The 7022-nt window shown below is 54.4% G+C and overlaps 1 protein-coding gene across 1 annotated transcript in view; it reads right to left on the bottom strand.

Moving 5' to 3' along the window:
• The window catches only part of PLXNA4 (plexin A4), a 401265-nt gene extending 394922 nt beyond the window's left edge, over window positions 1-6343 (bottom strand). The window contains exon 1 of the mRNA XM_079785801.1: window positions 6207-6343. The gene's annotated coding sequence lies outside the window, so the exon portion shown is untranslated. The remainder of the gene's footprint in view (window positions 1-6206) is intronic.
• Window positions 6344-7022: the final 679 nt, after the last annotated feature.

The following is a 7022-nucleotide window of genomic DNA, read 5'->3' as shown; positions in this document are numbered from 1 at the left end:
GGGTGCAAGGCCCCAAGCTCCCCTGTAGCTTTGACCAAACAGTCCTTCTTGCGTCTGTTCTGTGCATTAGAATTCCATATAAACTGTCATTTGAATAAAGAATTCTACCTGCCTACATTGTTTTAAAAAATTTAAATCGGTGATCTGGACTAACCCACCTCATTTTATTAGTGGTAATCCTGAAACGTAAGTTGATTTTGTTCCCAAGATTCCTTAGCTGGTAAGTGGGAGTTGGAATTATCTACATCTATTTGTCTCCAACACCTAGCTTTTCCCACATCACCAGTGCTTTTTAACCAGGGGAACCGACCAGAATTGTCTAGGAACCTGAGGAAACATGCACCTGGCTGGACCTCGCTCCTGTCTGAGAACCTCTCTGCTGCCTTGGAAGGTCAATGGGCAAATGCTGAGCACAGACTTGGACTTTCTGCCCATTAACCAAATTCTACTTGAAACCCTAGTATCTACATAATCACCGGAACCCAGTTCTTTGTGTGTGCAACATGAAAAGTTCCCCGGAAAATTTTGTTGTTGTTGTTTTTTTCCCCCCTGAATTTTTAATTGTAGAAGCCACCCCTTTATTCACAAAAGAGCAGACAAATGAAAGTACTTGTCTTAGTCCAGCATTTTTCAGTGGATTCCCAGGGGCCACTGCACAGATATCTACCTTTTGTGGTTTCACAATCCATGTTAGTGTGTTTAAAGGCTCTGAGAAGTCCTGCAATAAGGAACCCCTTTGGCTTTGCTTGACACTCAAGGTAAACTTATTCGGCCATGGAAACTGTGTGTGTGTGTAACATCTACTCACTCCCACAGCATTTGCTTTGGGAAATCGGCTGTATTTTAGGTTCACCTTCAGGAAGCAGGTCTGCAATGAGAGGGGAAAAATGAGGTCCAGGCAGGTATGTATTTCCTCAGATTCCTAGATGACTCCGGTATGTTCCCCTGTTAAAAACCATCTCTGCAAGGTGAGCCGACATGCCATGCAGTCTGGTTCAATCACACAAGCCGCTGGCTGCTGCCCTGACATGCCCTCCCCTCCCGGTCTACTCCCTCCACAAGGGGAGAAACAATCGGCCAACCCTGCTTTGTATACTTTCCCTCCTCTTGACCTCTGGGCCAAAGCCAAGGAGTGGTGTGTTCGCCCTCTAGTCCTGCACTCCACAGTCCCAAGCGGGAAATCCAGCTGGGCTCCTACAAGACAAGTGCAAGGAGCATGCCAGGTGTGCGACAGACCTTGAGCGGAGACCGGGAAGCTTTGACCAGCTCTGGTTTTCCTGCCCTGCAGTTCCAGCGACCTCTTCCTCGGCTGCTTCTCCCTAAGGAAGGTTCTTTGCCCGCGAGGCCTCAGGAATTGATTCAGCTAGTCTGCGTTCAGCCCATCGACTGTGGAGATGCTATCCTCTTAGCTAGTGATCTGTTTTGTGTGGAAGTGACAACATTCCAAAATCCAATTTGCTGTTTCGAATCCTTTTCGGAGAAGTGGGAGGACAGCCAAGCCTCACCCGCAACTCGGGGATACCTAAGGTCTCACGCACACCTGTTGGGGTACGTCTGAGCAGGACTCCACACCCAACAGTGTCAGCCGCTCCCGTTGCCCCAAAGGGCCGGTGATGAAATGCCAACTTCAAGTTTGGCAGAACCTTCGTTCGCTCACTTTAATGTCGAGGAGAAGCCAAATAATTAAGGTCTGAAATATAAGAGTTTTTCTTTGGGAGGAAAAAGAACACCTAACCTCTAGAAGATCACCTGTGGCTCTTCCCTAAAATGTTGAGGCCAGAAAGACTGAGTTCGGGAGTATAAGACTCAGCCCCCTTTGATGAATTGGGAAGTTGAGGTTTAAAGAGGACATAGATTCACCTAGGGTCACAGAGGTAGTCCAGAGGAAAAGCCAGGCATTCTGAAGTTCCTGGGGTACACTCCCCTAAACCTCCCATGGGGTAACAACATGCCCCACACAGATGTGCTAAGGAGGCACGCAGCACAGTGACGAGGCGGGGGTCAGCTTGTTTGCTTAAGGTTGGAGTTGGCTCCATCATCACCAGCTGAGGGATCTCGGACAAGTTCTTACCTTCCCACATCTCAGCCTCCTCTGGAGGAAGTGGGATAGTAAGAGTAACTACTTCTCTGGGTTGTTAAGAGGAAGCAAGGGCCAACCTGTGCAAAGTACTTAAATGATGCCTCGTCTGAGTAAGCGCTCCATAAATATGAGCCACCACCATCATCACTATTCTTTTCCATTCCATTCCTTTCACAAGGACAAATCGTAATGTCCACAAAGCCCCTTCCCTGGGGAGCCTGATACCGCAGGATCAGAGGCCAGGGGTCAGCGGTTCCTACAGGGGCTCAGGAAGCTCTTCTTCCAGGCTACCTCACACCAAGCGGGAAGCCGCCTCCTCCCTCTGCCTCCAGGCTCTGCTCCGGGAACTAGGACCCCCTGCCTGCCTTAGCTTTTCTGATCCCTCTCTTACCACTTAGCTGCAGAGCCCCCTTCAGTCTCCCTGCTGACTCCACCTTCCTGCCGGGACTGGCAGGCTACAGCCTGGGCAGTGAGGTGGGAGAAGGAAGAGTGAGTAAGCCCCGGAGGAAGGGAGGGGATCCGGTAGGAGTTCCGGGTAGGAAGCAGCCGGGCTCGGGGCGGCTTCGGGGAGAGGTGCTGTCCCCAGGGCTGGGCACGGACCAAGCACTGCTCAATAGAGCCTATAGGGCAATTACCCTAATCATGTGCATCCCCCAAACAGCCTCTGATTTATTAGCACAACGTCCTTTTAAAATGCCGCTCTTAAATATAAATAACACTTAATCATCCAGCTGTCGTTAAATTCATGTTATATTGATTTCTTGGAGTGCCACAAATTTGAGGGCGAATGGGCTGGCGGATGTGCGCACAAAGCCAAGAGGTGGATTAGCGAGTGGTGGGGGGGAGGCAGGAAGGGGGTGTGGCGAAGGAGGAAGGGGGATGCCAAGGCAGGGAGAGGAGCCCCGTTCAACCGCCCCAGGGTCCGAACCAGTTTCACATTGGTTAGCACTGGACACAAATCAGAAGAGGAGAAGCGAGCCTGAAAATTAATGACATCTGTTGCACAGATGAATCACAGCCGGAATCATGGGAGGTTTTCTGTATGGCTGCCGCCCTCCACCGCCCATCATAAAGCTACTCCAACAGGTCTCCAAGGTGGCACCATCATGTAGTGCCTTCTCTGGGTGAGGATGGGGAGAAGCTGCTGAGAAACGCCTCTAAGCTGCTAAGAAGCTGGCTAGGAGAGAGATTGGCTGCAATTTCTTTGCATGGAAGCCTGGTGAGAACTAGGAGCTAAGAGCAGTTAATCACCCCGCCCCCTTAGCTCCCTCCCCACTTCGGGAGGGCTGCCTCCCTAGAAAGCCCCCAATGAATTCCCAGCAGCCCTCATTGTGATTAAAAGGATCAGGAGGCCAAGTGTAGGCAGACTCTGCCATGCAGATTTCCCTGTCTGCAGGGAGCAGCAGGGATGGAGAGACGCGGAGAAGGAGAAAGGAAACAAGTTGTCTGCCTCAGGTTCCTCCGGAAATGTTTGCAGAGCATCAGTGGGCATCCAGGATGAAGTCCTGGGAGGACAGAGGCCGGCCCAAGCGAGCACCAGAGTGGGCAAGAAGGAACAGTTTGTGGGCAACCCATGCCTCGTGCTCACAGCAGAGCTGCCTAGAGCCCAGTTCACCAGCAGCAAAGCTCTGCAGAAAGGAAGCATTCACGACTGGAGGTTTTCGAGTGCAACCAGAGTGAGAAGACCCCGGAGAATGTAAAAGGAAGACCACAGAGGCATGGTGGAGAGGGAGAGTGACAATGTGACATGCTCCAGGCTGGCTGGAGAGTCTGGGGGAAATTGGATGCTGTACACGCAGCTTTACACAGATGTTAACTAATGCCTGCTTTGTCCTAGAAACCAGATTGGTACCTAACACCAAGTGCAGAAAGTGTGGGGATTTTTGAACCATGCTTAAAAACCGTTAGCTTATAAGCAGCATAATGACTGCTGGCTTTGCATTCAAATGATGTATCCTGAGGCTGCAAATATCTGAGAAAGGAAAGAGGGTAGAGAGGGCAGCAGAGAAAGGAGCGGACATGTGGAAGAGGCACAGCCATTTCAGGAAGCTCTGTACCCCAGCTTTTTGCCCCTTCAAGGTCCCGTGGGGGAATGTTTACCTGGGAGCCACTCCTGTTGCTGGAGCTCACTATTTCTGTTGAAAACCATGTGCTGCTCTACACATACGTGGGACCTCCCCGACCACGCTCTCAAGGGGCGTGCGTGTGAAACTGCTCCAGTTCTCCCACAGCCCGGAAGACAGAGGTGGGTCCCCTTGCCACCTCTGGTTGGACGGGCTGACCGCATATAGCTAGGTTCTTTGAGAACAGAACGCGTGTGAATACATACACACCCACCATTCTTAAAGGGAAAATAATGTTTCTTCCCCCTACTGGGTTCTCCCCATTGTGACAGCCTTGCTTTATTCCATCTACCCTTTTCAATCAATCAAAGGGCAGCTCACACAGCACACAGCCAGAATACAATCTCCCTCCCGGGGCGTCTGCTCTTCTCCCCGGCCAGGCCAGAGCCCTTTCCAGTAGCTTGAAAGAGTTTGAAAATAGCAGAGATGGAGGTGTGGAGAGAGCCCTTAATTTCAGCACCATCTTTGGGGTTTACAGAATCAACCAAAGCCAGTGCCCAGCACTGAGTTCCTCTCGTTGAAAGAGTGTTGATTCTTTCCTCTAATGTTCTGGAAGACTCCCAACACAGTATTTTTTTCCCCCGCTGATGGGTTTGTAGGACACTCTGAGCATAGGATCTTGCAGAGAGGGTGCAAGCGTATTCCATTTACTCCCAGGTTGACCAACAAGGTTCCCCAACAAGAGAAAGCTATAGAAACCACAGAACCTTGCTATATTTATGTTCAATTCCAAAATCATATTTTATTTGGATCTCACATTCTTCTTTCAACAACTAAGCCCTGAATGAATTGTTCTTTGACCCCCAAATGGGACCTGTGGAAAAGCCCTTTTGGAGCCCAACCACCTCCTACCTCCTCCAGAAAAAGTTTGAAAATGAGCAGCCTATGAAACTCCAGCCAGGGAGAAAGGGTACGGAAAAGCTTCCTGGAGCTAGAACCTCGAACCACAGGCTCCTGGAGAGTGAGTCTACACGGTCAGGAGCAGCCCAGCTCTGGGGGGACGCTGGCAGACCCAAGAATGCCTTGTCTCCTTATCGGGTGGGCACTGCTGAGGTCGTCATGAGAGGGGGACCCTCCTCCCTTCCTTCCTGCACTGCACCCTCCTGGATCCTCACTCCTAGATCTTTTTCTCAGACACACACCTTCAAAGGCATGTGACAGTTGTTAGCCAGAGACATGGGTGATCTTCCCAGGACCCTGCAGAGAAAGGGGAGGGGAGGTGAAGGGGAGACCCAAGTCCTGTGTCCTTATTAAGCCCTGTCGCCTTGGTGCTGCCCAGGACTGAAGACATGAGTAGGTCATACCTTCTATGGAGGATGTGACCCAACACACTCCCTTGATAAGCAACACACACGCCCCAAGCGGCGCTTAAGCCCGAAATCCCGGCGCATGCCTTCCCGGGGAAGCAGTGCCACGCTTCAGAAAAGCGATTGTGCTGCCTCTTACTGGGGAAACGCAGTCTGTTCCACATGCACCGCCCTACAGAACTGCAGCCCCATCCGCCTCTGTGGCCTCCTCCCCGCGCGCTGGGCACCACGCTCTCCAAATTTGTCCGAATACCTGGCGGTCCGTATACCATTAAGATCCCAAGGTGTTCAAAAGCCACGGAGCAGAAATCACACTGAGAGGGTCCCCAAGATCTCCCATTCCTCATCCGTTTTTAAAACCAGCTAGGGATGCAAGGGGCTGGGAACTGAAAAAAATCTCCCTGCCCGGTGGGAGGGAGAGGCAGTCATACACAGAATTCCGCCCTGCGAGTCCGGGGTAAGAGAAGTGTGGGTCCAGGAGCGTCAGAGAACACACACGGGAAATACCTGCCCTGGCTGCGCGGCACCTCCGCGGGGGTCCAGGTGCGAGGTGGGCAGGTGCCTGTGCGCGGTGTGTGCCTGCGTGTATTTGTGTGTGTGCGTGCGTGCAGGGGACTGGCTCCGGAGCAGCCGAGGACTCGGGGACCCAGCCCGGCATCTCCGCGCTGTCCTGCCGCCCGCCCGCCGGCTCCTTACCTGGAAGCGTCGCTTTGCCTCCTTCAGCAGGAGCGCCGCATTGACACTGCAGATGGAGCCGGTGCCGCTGCCTCTCGCCCTCCTCTGAACGTGTGCGTGTGCGCGCGTGTGGCTGCTCCTCCAGCCCCAGCCCGAACGCAAATACTCCACCGAGGCGCGGGGAACCCGGGAGGAGACGAGGAAAACGGAGGGCGAAATCGGAGTCTGCAAGGCTTGACAGCTCCTCTTTCAGTGTCCAAGGTGGGCGGAATGTCCAACAAAAAGGTCGGAAAATGTGGATCGTTTTCAAGCACCCCTTTCCTCCACCCAACCCCGGAGCCTGAGCAGCAGCAGTAGTGGCTCTGGGGGGCTGCGGTGGCGACACGGGGCTGTCCCCCTTCGTCCCCACCCCCGCAGGCTGAATGTCCTTGATGCCAAGCGGGCACGGCGGCGTCACTCCGCGCCGCCCATGCTCGCCCGGTCGGGCCGCTGCCCGGGCGCGGCGAGTGCGCTGGGGACCCGCCGGGGAGCCCTCTCGGAGCCTCTGCGCGCCTCCCTGGGCAGCGGCGGCCGCCCCCCGGCAGCCCGCGGCCGGCCGCGCCGCTGCTGCCCCCGCCTCTGCTGGGGGATTGGCCGGGCAGTGCCGAGGGGCCGGGACTGGGGGGCCGCGGGAGCCGCCGACTGCTCCCCGGGGAGGCGCGGGGCTGCGGCGGTGGCGGCAGTGGCGGCTGACGCTGCGGCGGCAGAGAGCGCGGCCCCGGGCCGAGCGGGGCCTCCCGAGCGCGCCCCCGGCCCCCCGGGCGGGCTGCTCGCAAAGTTTGCAGGGGGCAGGGAGCG

This window comes from Cnephaeus nilssonii (assembly GCF_951640355.1).
Source record: "Cnephaeus nilssonii genome assembly, chromosome: 12".
Classification (NCBI taxonomy): Eukaryota; Metazoa; Chordata; class Mammalia; order Chiroptera; family Vespertilionidae; genus Cnephaeus; species Cnephaeus nilssonii.
The sequence above is the reverse complement of the archived record's forward strand: the minus strand, read 5'-3'. Positions and strand labels throughout refer to the sequence as shown.